At 40.3% G+C, this 20,418-nt stretch overlaps 1 protein-coding gene and 1 non-coding gene across 7 annotated transcripts in view; one reads left to right on the top strand and one right to left on the bottom strand.

The window, feature by feature from the left end:
* Sash1 (SAM and SH3 domain containing 1) overlaps nt 1–20,418 on the bottom strand; it is an 899,535-nt gene that overhangs the window by 98,062 nt on the left and 781,055 nt on the right. The gene's annotated exons all lie outside the window — the stretch shown is intronic.
* Trnaa-ggc lies at nt 6,124–6,195 on the top strand. Its single transcript has one exon. It is a non-coding gene; the product is annotated as a tRNA-Ala (tRNA).

Below are 20,418 nucleotides of genomic sequence, written 5' to 3'. Positions count from 1 at the left end.
ACAGTAACTTAAAAAACTCAGCACAGTCTGGGAAGTCCTCTCCCTACTCATTGGCTCCGCCAGTAGGACTATTGCTTCTCTCTCCATTCCTCTGCTCTCTGCATCCACCCAACACATTCCACTCGAGGTTCTTTGCATCTCAGGTCCCTGGATTGTCACTGTAGGGTGAAGTAGGAGGTATTTCTGGGGGTTGAGGTTCAGTTCCAGTTCTGCTCCCAACAACCGTGAGACCTTTAAACCTTCGTTTTATTTGTTTGGGTTTGATTTTTTTCAGTGGCAGTGGAAGACAGATGAACCACTTGATTACTCCAGGTTCTTTGTTTTGGCAGTAAATTCCCATAATGAAATCATGTATCGCCCATTCAATCACTACTGACAAATAAATCTTGAAATAACACTCAAAGTCCTTGCTGTTCATCATCAGCATCACCTGGGAGTTTATTATAAATGCAGTCTTGGGCCAGGCGCAGTGGTGCACGCCTGTCATCCCAGGTATGAGGGAGGCTAGGGTAGGAGGATCACAAGTTCTAGGTCAGCCTCGGGGACCTAGTGAGACCTTGTCTCAAACTTTAAAATAGGGGGTAGGTGGGGATATAGCTCAGAAGTAAAGCATCCCTGGGCTCAATCCCAGTACCAAAAAGATAGATAGATGATAGATAGATAGATAGATAAGGAGGGAGGGAGGGGGATTTGGAGTCCCCTGCCCCCAGGCCTCTGGAATGAAATCCCCTGAGATCTTATGTTGAGTTCTGTTCAAGAAGCACACTGCTAGGTCATTTTTCTATTTCAAAACCTTCCAAGAGACAGTGCTGACAAAATAAAGTCTGCATTTTGAAGGAGGGGCCCCTCCCTTAAGTCCTCTCCTTAGCAAACATGGGCCGTGTGCACTGTCCCCTGAGCACATTCCAGTTCTGACGTTTAATGCTCACCCTGAGGCTGGCTTGGCCACACTGGACTGGAGGGTCCCAGAACCCCAATACCACATCTGAGCACTGCATCCTGGACTTCATGCCTCACCTTGAGCCAAACCCTTCTAAGAGCGCCAAGGTCCCCTCACATGTGTCTGTCCATCAGCAGTGTGCTCCACAGTTGGGTGCTGACGTGTCTGCCATCTTGTGTTCACTGCTCTTAGGAATCACATGCAGATACCCACTTGGGGACCAAGCTCCACCAAGCATTGTAAGAGAGGTTCTCAAGCTTAATTCACAACAGTGCCCTCGAATGCTTTTTAAAGACAGATTGCTAGATCCCACCCCCAGAGTTTTAGGCTCAGTAGGTCTCAGGGTGGGCTCTACCAAATATATTTCCACCAGATTCTGGGGTAAAGCTGAAATTGTTGGTTGGAGGGAAACCACATTTTGAGAATGGCTGCTCCAGATCAAGGTGGCAGAGCTGCCTCTAGTCTGGGAGTCGGTGGTCTGCAGGTTGGAGGGAACCATTTATTTGGAGCCACATCTGAACTCTGGCCTGATCTTCTGTGTTTGACTAATGGTTTTAAAGTTAAAAGGAAAGAGAGGAACTCAATGTCATTTTTTTAAAAGGGCAAACAGAGCCAGGTGTCTGACAACAGAATAAATTTTTGACAATATTTGGAAGCCATATTGACAGAAGATTCAAGTCCCTCTGCTGCGAGGGATGGGATCCTTCAGAAACTGGTCAGACCTCTCATTGACTACTGTGACTACTACTTGGCTGGAGTATAATCATTGGAAATTTTATAGCATAAATTATATCTTGCATTACATTTTTATGGTAAAATTAACTATGAGTCCTGGAACTAATGACTAAAGATTTGGGAATGGATGACCTTCAGACACTGATGACAGCCTGTAACTGAACACATTCATGTAGGCATTTATTCAACCAATAATTCCTAAGTGTCAGCTTGGTACTCAGTTGACAAGCTGAGTACCAGGTATATAAAGAATTATCACTGACCTTCAAGTGCTCAGAGTCATGTAAGAGAAGCAGCAAACAGAATATAACAAACCAAAAGCCTCCACGTTATCACATTAATACCACATGAACTGGTCGGTATACAGCTTGAATGTCTAAATGTGGATTTTACAAAAATTATGTGGCGTGATTGAACTGGGAATGACAAATTTTAATGACTCTTCTAATAAATGAGCTCATGTTTTGTCACGATGAGGTGCCATTATTATTGTTGTCTCTGTTGTTATGAAATCAAATGTGCTATCATGACATTTAACCACCTGTTTCCTCATGCTTTGAATCATACTTTCAAATCATTTAAAAGGTTCAAAATCAATGGCAATCCCAGTGCATTCTGAACTTACCCACTTCAACTTCACTTTTAAAATAAGTGGGGGAGGGGAAAAGTGCTGGGAGTGATATTGGCTAAATCACATTGTTCTATTATGTGCGCATATAAGTATGTAACAACAAAGCTCATGATGTACAAATATAATGCACCAATTTTTAAAATTGGGGGGTGGGAATAAGTGGGGAATATGTATTTCATTTTATGAAGTGTTGCCTAACCCTAGAATCAAAAAGAAAGCAAACTGGACCTTTTGTTTTATAAAAAAAATTATCTGAAGTAAAATAAAATAAATGAACTTTAAAATTAATCATGTCTAATAAGTAAAACATTTTAAAGATGCACGGATGGATGTTATTATTTGAGAATGAAAAAATTAAAACAAAAATTGTAGTCTCAGGACATTGAGACAAATGCCAAACTTTATAGCTCAGGGCAAACTTTTTATTATAAATGCTTTCAAGATCAAGTTTAAAATGGAAACACAAGCAGACAAGGCTCCAAAGTAATATACATAAATGATATGTTTCTGTTCTTGTATAGTGATTTTCCTCTCTTCTGAGCATTAATCTTTGAATGACTGACTCTATAAATTATTGAACTAAGTTCAAAAACAAATGAAATTTAAAATACCCATTTATTGAATGGCAAAAGTGCCATGTTGAAATTACTGTGATTTATCTGTTTCTTTAACAATTCCTGTAGCAAACTTACTTCATTGCTCAAAATTATTACCTGGTTGCATAGTTTACTCTGGCTTAAACATAAATCTATTCCCACTGTTCAGAACAGCAGCCATTTGTCAGGATCTCATTCATTCATTCACAGCCACAAGGTCCAATTTTTTCTTTCTACAGCTCTAAACTGGCACACTGTGGTACATGTAGATAGGACTCACCTTTTAGAAACTGATGAAGTTTGTGTGTACCACTGATGACTACAACAAGGGAGGTGCCAGGAGGAGTGACACCTAACCAGGACAGAGTTCACCCACCATGGTCGCCTGCCTGTTTAGAACCTGTGTAGTCCCAGCAGCTCAGGCACAGATGGGCACCATAGGGCAAGCCTGTGTAGAGCCATGCATTTCTTGAGCATTAATGCCTGTGGGTACTGCAACTGCAGCAAGTGCTGTGGTTGGAGTCTGGTCTAAAAGCCAACTTCTTCCCCACACCAAGAAGAGGGTCCTCTTGGGGCTGGGGGTATAGTTCAATGGTAGAGTCCTTACCAAGCATGCAAGGGCTCCTGTATTCAATCACCAGAACCAAAAGAGGCAAGCAGGGGGCTCCCACATTTCTCTCTTCCAGATTCACTTCGTGGAGACGTTGTGTGTGGGGAGCACATATTCAGGCTGGGGGTGTAGCTCAATAGAGCACTTGCCTAACAGATGTGAGGCCCTAGGGTCCATCCCTAGCACCACAAAAACAAAACCAAAAACCATGATCTCCACCTGGCAGAAAATTTGCCATATACATGATAATGGATGAAAGTGCTCAATATATAAAGAATGTTGATAAGTGAATAAGAAAAACATAAGGTCAGACCAAAATGAACGAACAACTTTTTAAGACATGAATCATAGAAATAAAAATAAGAAAATATGCATGTTTGTACAAATAGTCAAAGAAATACAATTTTAAAAGCCTAATGAGGTTACGTTTTGCCAAACTGGTAGAAGGTTTTTCCCCCCTGATAATATTTAATACAAATTAGTATGTAATAAAGGTTGCATATATGTTGCTGATAGGAGTGCAAACTATAGAATATTTCCTAGTGGTAATTTAACAGTATTGCAAGAGTCTTTAAAATAGTCTCACTTTACAATCTGCTAAGCTCATATCTAACAATTGTCCCAAGGGAGGTAAGATATTATAGTGAAGATGTACATTTTAAATGTTCATGGTCACTTATTATAGTAGCAAAATATTAAAAATTCCCTAAATAGCTAACATTGGAAAGTGCTTACATAAATTATAATATATTCACCAAAAAAGTATATAATCATTAAATATAACAATACTGAAAAATACTTAGTAAGGGAGAAGTATTTCTTAGAGGAGGTTATGGAACATAAACAAGTATATATTTTGGATATACACATATAAATAGTAGTCTAAACTCCACCGGGCAGGAAGTTTTGTATATTTTGCTCACTGGTTTATCTCCAGGACTCAGCAAAGTATCTGATACTTAGTAGGTACTCAATATTTGCTGAAATATATATGTCAGGTGAAAGCCTGTGGGAGCTGGGAGCACAGTAGGGAGTCTAAGCACAACCTTCATTTTCTTTTTTAGGCCTTCCTGAATTTTCTAATTTTTCTACTGTGTGTGTGTGTGTGTGTGTGTGTGTGTGTACATATACTACTTTCACAATCAGAAAGCAAAACAAAATGTTTCTACTTAAATAATGATTTTTCTTAATATTATTCTTTATAGAGAACCAGTGTCAAATCTAGTTTGAAATCGACACGCAAACATGTGCACACGATTAAGGTCCCAGACCGTAGCCAGGACACTGGAGATCCATGACAAAAGATTTATGTTAACTTTTTAAAAATCACATTGGTCATACGATGACTAATTTCTTTTCTACAAATAGATCTTTGTGGAATATTTGTTATTTAAAGATGCATTATTGAAAGCATCATACATACACACACACACACACACACACACACACACCACAGTATCTTATTATTATTTTAAAATTATATTATAGAATTAAAGATCCTGAAGTATAAATAAGAATTTTCCTCACATTGTGTTACTTTTCCTTTTCCTGTAACTGCCATGTCAAATTCTCCTCTCTTACAGCACAGAAAAGAATTACTGAAGTATTTTCTTGTTTCTTTTTTTTTTTAAATATTTTTAGTTGTAGATGGACACAATCTCTTTAATTTATTCATTTATTTTTATGTGATGCTTAGGATTGAATCTAGTGCCTCACCTGTGTTAGGCGAGTGCTCTACCACGAGCTACAACCCCAGTCCTACTTGTTATTTCTTAGCTAGCCTCAATCACCTAAAAATTTCGAGGATGGTGATTAGAGCATCATTATTTCATACAAGATTATGCAGATTATATGTACTTTTTTATGTATGTACACAATCATTATGACAACTTCCCCCTAGCAGACAGCATTTTTCTGAGGAAAATCTAAAAAAACCAAAAAACAAAAACTTCAGAGGAATACAGACAGGAAACATATTTGGCCCTTATGGTCAAGGGCAGAACACAGACGGACTGCCCTTTCCTAGCATCTGCAGCAGGGCAGGCAAAAGTGGCGGGTTCCCATACAATGACTAATGTGCCTGGAAAACAGGACAGGAGGGCTGACTGTGGCCTAAAACTGTATGTCCCTCTCAAAAGGTTAAAATGAGCCAAGAAATATGACTGTTATTTACGGAATCAAGACAATAAAGAATTTTAAAGATTCGAACAGATCTTTCTTTTTTTACTAACCCTACAGTGATAAGGTACCACTTCTAAGTCACCCCACTTTTGCCCTACCAGGTCCTCAAATAATGTATGTAGATTCAAAGTACCAACGCTTGAGTTTTTCACTCATTCTGTAAGATTCAACAAGAGAATGCGAGAGTGCTTTCATTTACCACAAAACCTCCAGCTCAACCGAGAAACGATTAGCATTCTAGTCTAAATTTTAAATATTATGCCCTGTACATATTTAAAGTTGCTATGAAGACCCTCTTTGAATATTCTAAATTCGAATGTCACTAGACAAATGTCCTTAACAACTCATGGAAATGCTCATTATATGAAAGAGAAAAATGGGCTTCAAAAATGGAGAGGATGAATAAATGAGAGAAAGGTAGTAGAGGGCTGGGGATGTGGCTCAGTGGTAGAGCACTTGTCTGGCATGCAGGAGACCCTGGGTTCAATCCCCAGCATCACCAATAAATAAATAAATAAATGATAAATAAATAAATCAGAATATAGGAAATTTGAAAGTGGAGACACCATAGTACATGATGCCTAGTGTTCTATATGTGGTGGGAAAACAATAAATGTTTATAAATTGAATTTAAATTTTTATTGTCTTTAGTTCCTAGGTATTAATATTGTATAATTTGATTCACAAAACAAGAGAATTGTATTAAAGCAATAAAGCAAAACAATGAGAGAAACAGGTTCAAGGAAGGACAGAGTCATGTGAAGCTCTATATATATCTTCTATCACATGTGCCAAGGGCTTTGTTAGGGATTATATAGCCTGCCACTTGTCCTTGCTGATCCTAAGCAGACCACCAGGGGAAAACAAAATGGACCGCTTTGGGAATAAAAGCAAATAAGTATTTTCTTGAAAATCTTTTAAATTGCAATTTATACATTTTTAAAATCAAACTGATTCTTATCTACACCAAGGTGCGAGCAAATAACAGGAAGAGCAGCAAGACTCCCTTTGCATGTACTTCATAAACCCCAAGAACTACCAAGTACCCACTGAGGCCACCCCGCTAGTTCTCAACCTGCAGTCTGCTCCCCACTGCTGGCAGTCACTGGATCTCCACCTATAAATTGAGTTCATCACAGTTTGGGTGAGTGCCCTCCAAAGGTCCATTTAGTAAAGGCTTGGTCCCCAAAGTGGCAATACAGGGAGGTGGCAGGAAACTATAGGAGGTGGGGACAAATGAGAGATGATTAACTCATTGAGGGTGTGACATGGAAGGGGATCATGGGACCCTCCCCCATCTCTTCCCCTTCCTGTACGACTTTGCTTCCTGGTTCATGAAGTGAGTGATTTACTCCACCACCCACTCCTGCCAATATGGCTGCCTTGCCAGAGGCACAAAGCAGTGGTGTCAATGGATCCAGGACTGGAGCCTCTAAAACCATGAACTCAAATAAACCTTTTCTTTTCACCAGTGAATTATCTCAGGTGTCTTATTATAGTAATGCAAAAACTGAATAATACAATCATACAAAATCATTTCCCACTTCATTTCCTGCCCATCAATGTTAACTTTTATCAAGTGCTTGCCAACCTGGTGCCCCACACCATTCTGGGCACTATGTGTACATGTGTGTTTATATATATATACATACATACACACACACACATATATTTATTTATTTATTTATTGTGTATTGTGTGTATGTATACACAAACACAATATATAATATAGGTAATTATACATATCTATTGTATATGTATTATATAGAGAGAATTTTTTCATATTTAATCTTCTCAAAACCTGGTAAGGTAGAAACCTTTACTATTTGCATTTTTACTAATGAAAAGACTGAGCATGGAGAGATCTTGCCCAAGAACGCACACACTAGAAGATGGTAACATTTACTGAGTACCTCTGTTGTGATCTGGATACCTGCTCTTCACTGCTATGCTAATATCTATTGGTCCCTACAGTCTTGCACCATGCTGATAGCAGACTTCCTTTGGCCTCCTGAATCTCTATCCTCCTCCCCTACATCCTAGCCTGTGCCATCCTAGAGGGTGTTCTGTTCTGTTTTCTTCCTTCTAAGGCCATGTTTTCTGATACCTGCATAATGACCCTCATTTTCTCCTAGGCCCCATCCACATTCAGCCTTGTGGCTGATTCTCTTCCACCTGCTACCAGACCTAGGAATGGACAGACATACAACTATTAACTGTTCTAGTTTCCTAGAGCTAATCCCACCCCACTGTCCTGTCTGAAGGGTCCCCATCACTGCTGTTCACCCAGACTTGAACTTCATAGTCAAGGACTGACCCTCTCCAGCAAATCCCTGCAATGAGGCCTCTCCAATGGGTGCATCTATCTCCAAGTATTAGTCTCCCCTGCATGTCTCCATAGAAGACATCCTGCTATCAAGGACTCCTGCTAACAATGACTGGCTTTGTCTGGCAAAATCCAGATGTTCCTAAGAATGGTGTTGAATCTCACTTAAAACTACCCAAGTCCTCTGGAGGATGTTGGGTTACCTATTCCAATTATAAGCCAAGGAAGGTACACAAACAGCCCCAAGACACAAAGACACTGTTATGAGCTCATGGTGGATGTGCAGAAGCTCCCTCTTCCTGCAAGCCACCGAGGGGCCTGCCACCTGTCATCTTGCAGTTAATTAGGTAACACTTGTGAAGGGTTTTGCGACATGTAGCACACGTGTTGTCCAGGATCTCACACATGACGCTCCACAATGCAAAACTTAGGAGCTATTTTTAAAATCTATCTAACAGTTGAGCAAATCTCAAGAGTGTTTCTTTTTGCAGATCACTGTAAATCCATTCCTCTTCCATTGAGGTACCTCTAAAAGGAGCACACAACTGGTGGGGATTATTGAAGAGATTACAAAGGATTTTTAAAACAACTCCCCCCCCCCCCCCCGCAACAACAACAACAAAAAAGCAAATTCATTATAATCCATGCTTCATTTTCAGAGAAACCACAGAGAGACTTCATTTCATCTATTATTTTGAAAATAAGCAATTCAAGAAGAAAGGAGGGGATGAATTGCTTTGTGTCTGTGCATAGGTTACTTTCACATATGTGAGAGAGTCACAGAGCTGGGGGCCGTCCCAGGACACACTGGAGAGGTTTCTGCGATGTCTCAGAATCTGTGAGGACAAAGGCCAACTTCTCTGAAGCCCTGGTCAGACTTGCTTGAGCAGCTTGGCCAAGTGCCTCGTGGGTGTAAGCTGAAGACTGAGGTCACCTTCACCTCCCAAACTATCATTACAGCAGCTTTTCTGGCTTCAGGAAAAATAAAAGGTTTATTTTTAATTAATGAGGGCAGGTCACTAATTCCCTCTTCAAAAGAGCTTCCTTTTGCTAAAGGGAATCCCATGAATGAGAGGGCAGGTTTAATGAACTGCCTTTGGCTAAGAGGTTTGAGGGGAGTTCCTCACAATGGTTAAGTTCTTCCAACCGCAGAGCCACGGGAGGTGCCTACACACATCTGGGTCTCTGCTTCGAGAGTCCATCACTGCCTCATGGCGACCTTTGTCCTGCTGGCTCTCGGGTGGTTGACAATATTTTTTCAGTTCTTGAATTTTGCAGGGACAGGCGCTAGCATGTTCTCAAGACCATTTGGACTTACCTTCAACTCTGCTTGCAGACAGCACTGTCTAGCACGTCAAGTTCCTCAGTCAAACCTACACAGTGATTTTCATTGTTCTCATCCTTTACTAAAACAATCCTACTCTCCATTTCCTACAAAAGTAATACTTTTCCTCAATAATTGCATTACCAATCCTGCCTTCTCCCCCAGAACTGTGACATAACATGGAGAACCTTCTAGATAAAAGCCTGTGTCAAGTACAAGTCAGAAAAGTATAACACCTCCCTCAGGTTCAGCATTTAAAAAGAAGGAAAGGAAGAAGCTCGAGCATATGAAAATCAGTCCCCGTGCCCCTGTAGAGTTATCAGGATTTCCTAGGCATATAGCGATTATCATTGGTTAATATCAACACCTAAATTATTGGCCTGCACACACCAATAAGAACACTAAGTAACTTCCTCTTTCAAATTAAAAGTATTCAATACCACATTCTAAGTTCACTTGCCAATAGAAGCCTAATTTCTCATCTGAAAAGTAAAATAATATTGGTGGCACTCACCTTAATTCCCATTACTCAGGAGGCTGGGGTGGGAGGATCACTTGAGCCCAGGGGTTTGAGGCCAGCCTGGGCGCCATAGTGAGACCTTCATCAAACCCCCACCATCTGCATTTTCCTGTCTGTGAAGACCACAGTGTTGACATCTGTGGATTACACTCAGGCATAAGCTGGGCGTGTTACAGATTTTCCCTCTTGAGAAACGTATCAACACTTCTGGAACTAATGGAGGGGAAGCTCTCGAAAGGCACACATTTCCCTCACTGCTGCAGCCCAGGACGAGGCCCAATAAATATGTGCTTCATACATTTTTAAAAATTATTTCCCATAGTTCTCACTGCAGCCTTCAAAGGTGGGCATTGTTTGTTGCCTTATGGAGAAACTGAGGCAAGCAGAGACTTGGTAACTTGCCCCAACCACTTCTTAGCTGTCAGTGTCTGAGCCAGGATTGCCACAGGTGCTGCCTGCCTCCTGAGCTCGCTCTGAACCCCTCTGCTCTGCTACCTGGGAGTCCCCTACAGTCGATTCCCACTAAAGCCATTTGCGTCCAACAGCATCCCCACATTTAGGGACACTCCAGAACTTCTTCCATTATTTGCCTTCTGGCTCCATCTTATGACCCAATGTCTAGCATTCTTGGGTTCGCCAGTGAAACAATTTAATGCTTCATCTATTTCCTTTCATAACTACCCCTTTTTAGTAAATCCTGTGTAGACCACAGTATATTAACAAGCCTAGTGGGATGAACACACCTGCTGTAAATATTAATGCTGGGCCTCTGGAAAGACACCCAACCTTTCAGTATCCCTTCTCCAAGGGGGGTGGGCCAAGCTTCTCCAAGTGCTTGTACCTGGGCTTTGTGAAAAGGGGCAATTTACCCAGTTTGTTCTTTCTTTTTAGTTTTTCATCCTTTGTTATCATTCTTTTCTTCTCTTCTGTCTGGCTTACAAATATATTCAACTATCTCCATAAAATAGACTGAGAGGAGAAAGGAAGGAAGGCAAGGAGAGAGGAGACAAGGAAGGAAGGTGGTTCATTCTCTACTCATCCATTGTTTCCATTCCTCAGAGCCAGAGTTCAAACTTGAGTTTCCAAGCCCCACCCATGGATCATTTAAGGCCATGCATCAAGGGAGGTGCTTATTCATGAGGACAAGCAAACATCAGAAGGAGCGTGAGAATGGCCCCTCTCCCTCCAGCTGCTTCTCTGAATCTGACGCCACCTTTCCTGTCTGCTCTGTTGCTCCACAAGTGTGTCCAACAGTTCCTCTAACTACACTGCGCACTCCGCCTCCTTCCCTCTCTCATCTGTTAATGACCACACTTACCCCCCAGCAGCTTTCCTTCACTGACCCATTCATTCCACCGTCAATCAAGTTCTAAAGGCCTCCGACCAAAGGCCCGACCTTCACGTCCTCACCTCCATTTCCACACCCAGGATCTCTGCTCCACTTTATTGTGGACTGCAGCAATACTTTCTCCCTATTTTTCTTCCTCCCAAGTAAATACGTGTTCTCATGCCAAGATGAGCTTCCCCAGACATGTCCTCGGGTCACTGTCCCAATCCAAAACCTTCCTATGTCCCTCGGAACAACAGAACAACATCAAACTGTGAAACTGGAGTCCAAGGCTTCCACAGTATGGACACTACCTACTCCCCAAGGTACTGAATCTCACTGACTTCCTTGAAATTGAACTCCCCTGAGCTCGGTTAGCATCTCAAACATGAACTCAAACCAGCTAAATATTAAGTAGTTCAATCCACTACTGGAATGATGAGGAACTTAACTTCAGTGAGAAATCAATACACATGCCAGGTTCACACATTCTCTAAAATGGTAAATATTTCCCTAAGGGGTCTCATTATTAAAACCATAGCAACATGCTAATACATTCACACAGGCTCACACATTTTCCAAAATAGTAAATATTTTCTTACAGTCTCATTATTAAAACCAAAGCAGCATTCCAATACACTGAGCAGCTTTCTTTAAAACTGGTGCCTTTCTTTATTTTCCAATAGTAATAATTTTCCTATGTCTCTTCTCCTACATTCTTTTTTAATTTTTACTTTTATTTGTTCTAATTGGTTAAACATGATAGCAGAATGCATTTCAATTCATTGTACACAAATGGAGCACAACTTTTCGTTTCACTGGTTGTGTACGATATAGAGTTGCTCCACATGTGCAGTCATAATGAAGGTGAAAAGATGGAAAAAAACATCTCCTATATTCTTTATGATAGAATATTCTAGCTTTTGGGCATTCACTGCAACTGAAGTAGCTATGGTACAAAATCTAAACACCAAAGACGAAATTCTTCATTGTATCATTTACGACTTTTTTTGGCGGAGCAGGCTTACCAGGGATTGAACTCAGGGGCACTCGACCACTAAGCCACATCCCCAGTTCCATTTTACTTAGAGATAGAGGCTCACTGAGTTGCTTAGTGCCTCACCATTGCTGAGACTGGCTTTGAACTTGCAATCCTCCTGTCTCAGCCTCCCAAGCTGCATTTTACATTTTTAAAGCAACTTTTTTCTTTCATTCAAGGATGCTTTAAATGCAACTGTGATATATTTTTTAAAATCCTTATTTAAAATACCAGCATCCATGCAGATATCTGTTACTTCGGCCCAAAGAAAGCAATGTATGAATTAAAATTTATGTGAAAAGCAAGCACTGGGCGGGGATAAATCATTTCTTAAATGAACTCTAATGTTCTCAATCCTTAAATGAAAATCTAGCTAAAATGATCCTTCTTAATTACAAAAAAAAATGTAACCATACAGATACCATATATATATAAAACTATATACATGCACACGTGCATCTTTAGCATCTTAATGACAAGTTATCAAGAGTCGGAAGTATCAACATTCACTCAGGCTAAGTGTCACCAAAGGGTCTTAGCACAACAGAAACTATACCAAAATGGAGATTTAAAAACTTTGGATGGGCTGGGATATAGCTCAAATGGTAGAGTGTTGCTTGCCTTGCATGCACAAGGCCCCGGGTTCAATCCCCAGCACAACAACAACAACAAAATACTGGTAGAAAACCTATAAGAAATAAACCCTGCACAGAGACTCTGGCAAACATTCCCACCAAGGTCTTTGGGAAGAAATTTTCAAACAATTGAGGCCTGGGGATGTAGTTTGGAGGTAGAGCAAGTGCTTATTAGCATGCGCAAGGCCCTGAGTTCAATCCCCAGCACCAGAAAAACACAAAAAACAAAAAAACAAATTAATTAAATAAATAAATTTTCAAACAACTGGGAATTTCGAGAGGATTTCATGCTTCATATTATTTGTTTGTTTGTTTGTTTGATTGATTGTTTTTTGGTGCTGGGGATTAAACCCGGGACCTTGAAATGCTAGGCAAGTGTTCTATTATTGAGCCACTTCCAAGATCAATTTCATCTAATTTTACAAACACAATTACTAAATGGCCAAAGGGCATTATTTTATTCCATACAGGCTTAGATACAGCCTTGCACATGGCGAGGACTCAATAAAGGTTGACCGAATGCAACTGCATAATACTAAATTTCATAAATCTTGTCCCCTCCTATTTCATCTGTGGTCTTTGAGTGGGAAAAAAATTTATATTACATTCCTCTTTGTCCCTGAGGTACACAGTAAGTGTTCAATCAATATTTAGTGACTGATTGAACTGTAGGATTACATACTTAACTGGAATTCATGAAACTGCTTAAATCAAAGGGCAAACCCTAGAAGGCCAATTTAATGTCTGTGTCACAGATGGGTGGACAAAGCTTTTATATAGCACCTTTGGGCAGCCTGTGGCATTATGGTGTGTTCATTTTTCACCTTATGTAGTTTCTGTTTACTGTGGAATGTCCCTTTAAGTGTAACGTATAATTAGGATTGTCCTAGAGAGAAAATGTAATGCTGATAATTATGGCTCATGGGTTTACAGGGAGGTATGGCTCTCACCTCAAAAGGATCAATTCTGAGAACTTTAAGAACAGTCTGCGATAAGAAACATCTGTTCTAGATTACTTGTAATCTCTTTTGTGATTTAGATACACAATCACTAATGTACCAGTGTGAAACAGTGCTTTCCACAATCGTGGTTTTTTTCCTTATAAACAAAACTACACACGCCGGCTCAAGATTCTAGAAGTTTCTCATCGTGGTGGGCACTCATCGGGACTGATTTACAAGACACTCTCCAAATCTTTTGTTCCTTCTTTAGAACCTTGGGCTGACATATGCCAGGAAGATTTCCCCACTCAAAGCCCTGATGTGAGAATGTGCATGCCCGTGTTAGGCTAGGAGGGTGCTCCCTATACTCTGTAGTGACTGTGACTGTCAAGGTGACCCAGCTTCATCATTTCATATGCATCCTACGACTGCCTCCAGTAGTTCAACTTTACCAACAGCACAAGGAAACCTTCTGTTGTCTGTTGTCAAATACAAATTGCAGTTTTTAGGATGACTGTGAATTCGCTTTGATATTAAACTGTTCATATAGCCCTCAGATGTCATTGGTATAAAAAAGCCTCCCTTCTCTTACTTCAGTGGTATTGATGGCAGCTTCTGAAGCATTGCAGACACTTTAAAGAAGACAAAACTGAATTTGAGAATTCTACCATCAAAACTTCTAACTTCAATATTTCTATTCACATGACACCACCTGATTACAACTCTCTATAACTGGATATCCAGTTAATATGTGTTGAGTCTCTGCAAAATGCAAGTCACCATGGGGCATGAGCACTGTGGCGGCTACTGGGAAGGCCACAGAGCTACAACTGAAAGCCAGCCATTTAGGTGCGCACCACCTGGTGGAAGAGGTGAGGCTAGTACATGAGCATAATACATGATGCAAAAAAAAAAAAAAAAAAGATACCATACCGTATGCGAAGGAAGATAAATCTGCAATGGAGATTTAGAAAGACAAGGATCACTTCCCTTGGAGAACCCAGGAAGAACCTACAGAGGAAGTGGCACTGGAGTAGAGTGGAATGAGAAAGGCAGTGGATGACTGAAGGTGTAGAGGAGAAGGCGCTGTAAGGGAGGATGACGTCCTTCATGACAAACCTCTTAATAAAAGCTAAGGTAGCCAGGCATGGTGGCGCAAACCTGGAATCCCAGCAGCTCCGGAGGCTGAGGTAGGAGGATGGCAAGTTCAAGGCGAGCCTCACCAACTTAGTGAGACTCTGTCTCAAAATAAAAAATAAAAAGGGCTGAGGGTATAGGCAGTGGTACAGGACCTCTGGGTTCAATCCTCAGTACAGAAAAGAAAGAAAGAAAAAAAAAAAGGCAAGGTAGGGCCTTATACCATATACTCAAGATAGATCAAAGACCTGGGCATAAAAGCTTAAAGTTTAAAACCCTTAGAAGGCAACACAAAAGGAAAACCTCTCGACACTGAATTTGGCAATGATTTCTCGGATATGACACCATCATGGGTAATTTTAAAAAGAAATAAATGGGGCTTAATCAGAATTACAAAATGTTTGTGCATCAAAGACACTATCAACTTAGGGAAGGACCACCCACAATGGAAAAAAAATATGTTCAAATCATATATCCATTGTAGGATTAATAGCCAGAATATATAAAGAACTCCTACAATTTAATAGCAACAAAATAAACAACCCCACTAACAAAAAAAGAAAGGACGTGTATAGACATTTCTGCAAAGAAGATATAAAGATGGTCAAACATGCATATAAAAAAGATGTTCAACATGACTAATCATTAAGAAAATATAAGCCGAAACCACAGTGAGATACCATTGCATACCCATTAGGATAGAATTTTAAAAAATAGAAAATAACAAGTGTTGATAAGGATGTGGAGAAATTGGAAACCTATGTTCTGTTGGCAAGAATGCAAACACTATGGAAAACAATATGAAGGTTCTGCAAAAAAAAAAAAAAATTACAAATAGAATTCCATATGATCTAACAATTCCACTTTTAGGTATATTCCCTCCCGTGGGGATGCGGGGAAATTGAACACAGAGACCCTGATATTTGCATACTCATGTTCCCAGCAACACTATTCATAATGATGAAATGGTGGAAGTAGCTTAGCTGTCAATGAATGAATAGAAAAACATAATGTGGTATATAAATACAGTGGTATACTACTCAGCCTTAAAAAGGAAGGAAATTCTGACACATTCTAAAACATGGATGACCACTGAAGACATTACGCTAAGTGAAATATGCCAAGCACAAAAAGACAAATACTGTCTAATTTAACTTGACCACCTGGAGTGGTCAAATTCATAGAGACAGAAAGCAGAACAGTGGCTGCCAAAGGCTATGGGAAGCTTTTGTTTAATGGTAGGGGTTTCTATTGTGCAGGATGGAAAGGGTTCTGTGGGTGGATGGTGAGGATGTTAGTTCAACAGGGAGAATTTGCCTACTGCCAACGAACTGTCCACTTAAAAAGTTAAGATGTGGCTAAAGGGATAGGTCAGTGGTAGCAGGCTTAATAGCCAGAATATCTAAAGAACTCCTACAATTTAATAGCAACTCATACAATTTAATAGCAGCCCTACTACACAGCCCTGCTGAAGACAATGTCTTCCTAACCCTGTTCTGTGACCCCTCAGTCTCCTGCAGCTCTCTGCCCTCACTGATACCCAGAGCTTAGAACCCTGCCAGCCAGTTCCCTCCAGGCTGGACTCTTCTTTGCATATATGAATTCTTAAACCCAGCCTCTCAGCTTCTACGCTATCTAGAAGGTGATCAGCACATGTGGCTTGCCTCTCTGGCATTCAGAGGGTAACACTATTTCACATAATGGAAAAAAATTAATTAATTTTAAATAAGCCAAGCACTTTTATTTACAATATCTTTTTTGTTATTACCTCATGCAGCTCAGAAACCATATATCAACAAGACTCATATCAACAAGACTCACCCTGAGCCTCCTGATGAAGGTATTCTCTAAGGTTCACATGGTCAGCCAAAACAAATAAGAGAAAAAACAAATGGATTGCCCAACAGATTAAAATCTCACCACAATGCTGGCTTGTGTTTGACATTTTCGACTCCTAGGTGACAGGCACCCAGCGATGAGAAGAATGCCCACCTGACCTGATCTATAGTCCTGCCCTCTATCTGTCCATCTTCAAATCAGGGAACATGGTCATGACGTCCATCTCCACCTGGTGAAAATGAAAGGTGAGATGGGAAGGGGAGGGTGGCAGGTGGACTGGTAGTTCTTACGCATCTCCACTCTTGCCCCCCTAGACCCAGCTAGACTGGAACCTGGTGGGAATTGGGCAGAGTCTCCATTTCCCACTGAATCTTTAAACCATGGAAGTTGAGCAAGAAATAAAGGGGACTGGGCAGATCAGATCCTGGCAGATGGAGCATTTTTTCCCATTCTCCTTCCTTCCTGTTCTCCTTCTCTTTAGCATATTTTCCATTACTCCTGGCCACCATTATTTGCTAATGTTCTCTCCCTCCTTCCCTCTCCCACACACAGGCACACATACGCATGATCATAGAGGGACATTCGGTCTATGCTAGAGACAAGGAATCATCCCCTGTCCAGGGTGTTGAGCACAAGGAGAAGGAAATGGCATGGAGAGTCGAGAGGAGGAGTGGCCCTCGTCTGAGCACCTGCCACCATCTATCTGCTCACCTGCAGGAAGGTCTGTACACTGAGTCAGCTGCTCTGTGAGCAAAATCCGCCATTTCTTTCCAGACTATGAAGGGCTGGCAGTGGCTCTTTCGTGGGTCCCACTGGGCTTCCAACTCTTGTATGATTATCTTTTCCCTCTCTGCTGTTCTGCAGTTCCATGTGACCGGACAATAGGCTCAGTTGTGTTAAATTACAAACAAGAGTTGCAGCCCTGGAGAGTTCACTATCAGATGGAACAGAAAATCCAACAGGGGAGAGGGCACGAGCATCCCTGTGCTGGGGCTGCTGAGAGCTGTCAGTTTGGAAAGTGCTGGAATACCAAAGGCATTCGTCTATTTGATACCAGTCTTTATGGTTTAGCCTTGTTTCATCCTAGATTTTTGTTATATTAAGATGACAGCCTATCCCTTAGAATCATATTAAGAACCAGGCTAATATAAGACAACTTTAAAGCAGGAAAGAGATCTTTTTTATTATCTAATATACTTTAATTGGGAGCCTTTCCTCCTCTAATTAGACATTTGAATCTCAACATATTTAACATTTTTATTACCTGCAGGTTCATTCTGTAATAAAGGTGCTTCTCTAGAATTATAGTTTCCAAAACTTTCTTGCTTTAAAAAGTTTTTCTTCTTCATTTTTATTATTATTATTTTAAAGCAAAAGGATAGCATGCAAATTTCACTTTGACGACAGAAATATAAATATCTCCAGCATGCACAAGTATTGCATTTGTTTAGCCTACAAATAGTTAATTATTTACTATGTGATGGGATCTCTTCTAGCCCCAAAGATACAGTGTCAGACAATGTACTTAGTGTGTGTTCTCTAAAGAAAGGTGAAAATGGAATTAAAAGTACAATATATTTTGGAAATAGTGGGAAAGATGGTACAACTTTCTGAAAACACTAAAAACCACTAAATTTTATACTTTAAAAGATGAACTTTATGATATACAAACTATATCCCAATTAAAAAACTCATTTAAAAAGCCCCTTGGGAGTGTTCTGGGAGAGTATGTACCATGTGTTTTCACATGGCAGGTATTCAATAAATGTTTTATAAAGAATACAAGCAGAGCTGGGGGTGTAGTGGAGCACTTCCTAGCATGCATGAAGCCCTGGGTTCCATTCCCAGCACCACAAACAAGGATATCAGCTATAACATTTAATTAAAGAAGATAACTACCTGGAAAAAGAAACATTTGTACTTTTAAAATCTTGGCTACTGCTATAATTAGCATTTTCACTCTAACTATCACTGATGCTTGAAGTATAGCCCTGTTGAACTCAACCTTAGCTGTTTACTTCTGCTGATCTAGCTTATGGTGTGGCAAGAACAGGGTGATCATACCTGGCCAGGCTCAGAACCTAGCACTGCACTGCATTGTGTGTTGCAGTGTCCTGACCCTAGCCAGAGGGGCCTCTCCTTCCAGCTAAGGTGCCCCTCTATCCAGCATCACTTCTTCCAGTTCATTCCTATGGTCCTAGATTCATGTACCTCCGTGGGAACCAACAGAGAGCTAGGGTTTATTGTAAGCAGATCTGCATCAGCCACCTACAGGATAGACGGTACAATCCTTATCTGTTTCTGTCTTGTCCCATTGTAAATGATCTATCTGGAACACGAATTCTAGTTGCTATTTTACTAGCAATTTTCCCACGATACGGCATAAATTACTGAAAAACACCAGAAGCTCAGTATATGTTGCTGTTTGCCAACCCTTGGCATTCACTTTCAGGAACAATATAGGATAGCATCATTTAGCCATCTGTAAAAGAGTTATTGTATAATACTCTAAAATTATAATATTACATAACCCTCTAATATTAGGTAATTCTGTTGAACAAACTTCATTTTCAAGAAAAAAGAAAAGAAAATGTCTTTATTTTCTTTTACCTTCCTGAATGAAATTTTTCCCCTTAATTCTACTATCTGCTGTGTTCTGAAACAACGTAGGGAATAAAATTTAACAGATTTTTTTTTCTTGGTACCAGGGATTGAACCCAGAACACTTTACCACTGAGCCACATTCCCAGCCCTTTTTATTTTTTATTTCGAGACAGGGGCTCTCTAAGTGGCTCAGGCTGGCTTTGAACTTGCAATCCTCCTGCATCAGCCTCCCAAATCCCTGGGATTACAGGCATGTGCCACAATGCTCGGTTTAAAAGATTCTTTTAAATTCCGGATTGCTCCACAGAATTGCAAAGTAGGCCAAGTTGTGTGTCCCTATTTTAAATAATCCAGGTTTTGAACTTTGAAAGTTTTGATATTGATTTTCTACATTTTCTGTCTCTTCATTTGTTAGCATTTCTCACCACTATAAGATGACTTTCTGAAGCAATAAATCACCCTCTTTTAACTTGCTGCTTCTAACCTGCTGTAGGTAAAACATCACATATGATTTTATGTGTGTATGCACAGAAGAGAAGAGAGAGAATACACCAAGTACATTGTCTTCGGAAAGAGGCTATTAAAATATTTTAATTTGATACTGCCTTTCCATTCAGTTTGAAAGTTTCAAGAATTTTATTTCAAGTAGAAGAAAGCAAGATACTGAGTAAATTCATTTTGTGTATTTGGTATTCTGGTGCTTCAACAACATATTCAGTATCTGGAAGGACATAAGCTAAGGTTGTAACTTTAAAAACAATTTCAAGCATTCACTCCCTCTTCACTGAACTTGCTTTGGATTTTTAATAAATATATTATTGTAATTTATATAATAAAAATAATTTTTATCAGGTGTGGTGGTGCACACCTTTAATCCCAGGGACTTGGGGAGCTGAGGCAGGAAGATTGCATGTTGGAAGCCAGCCTGGGCAACTTAGTGATAGCTTGTCTCAAAACAAAACAACATCAACAACAACAACAGGAGGAGGGGGAGGAGGAGGAGGAGGAGGAGGAGGAGGGAAGGGAGGGAGGG

The sequence above is a fragment of the Marmota marmota genome, unplaced genomic scaffold (assembly GCF_001458135.2).
Source record: "Marmota marmota marmota unplaced genomic scaffold, marMar, whole genome shotgun sequence".
NCBI lineage: Eukaryota > Metazoa > Chordata > Mammalia > Rodentia > Sciuridae > Marmota > Marmota marmota.
This window is presented reverse-complemented; position numbering and strand designations above follow the sequence as displayed.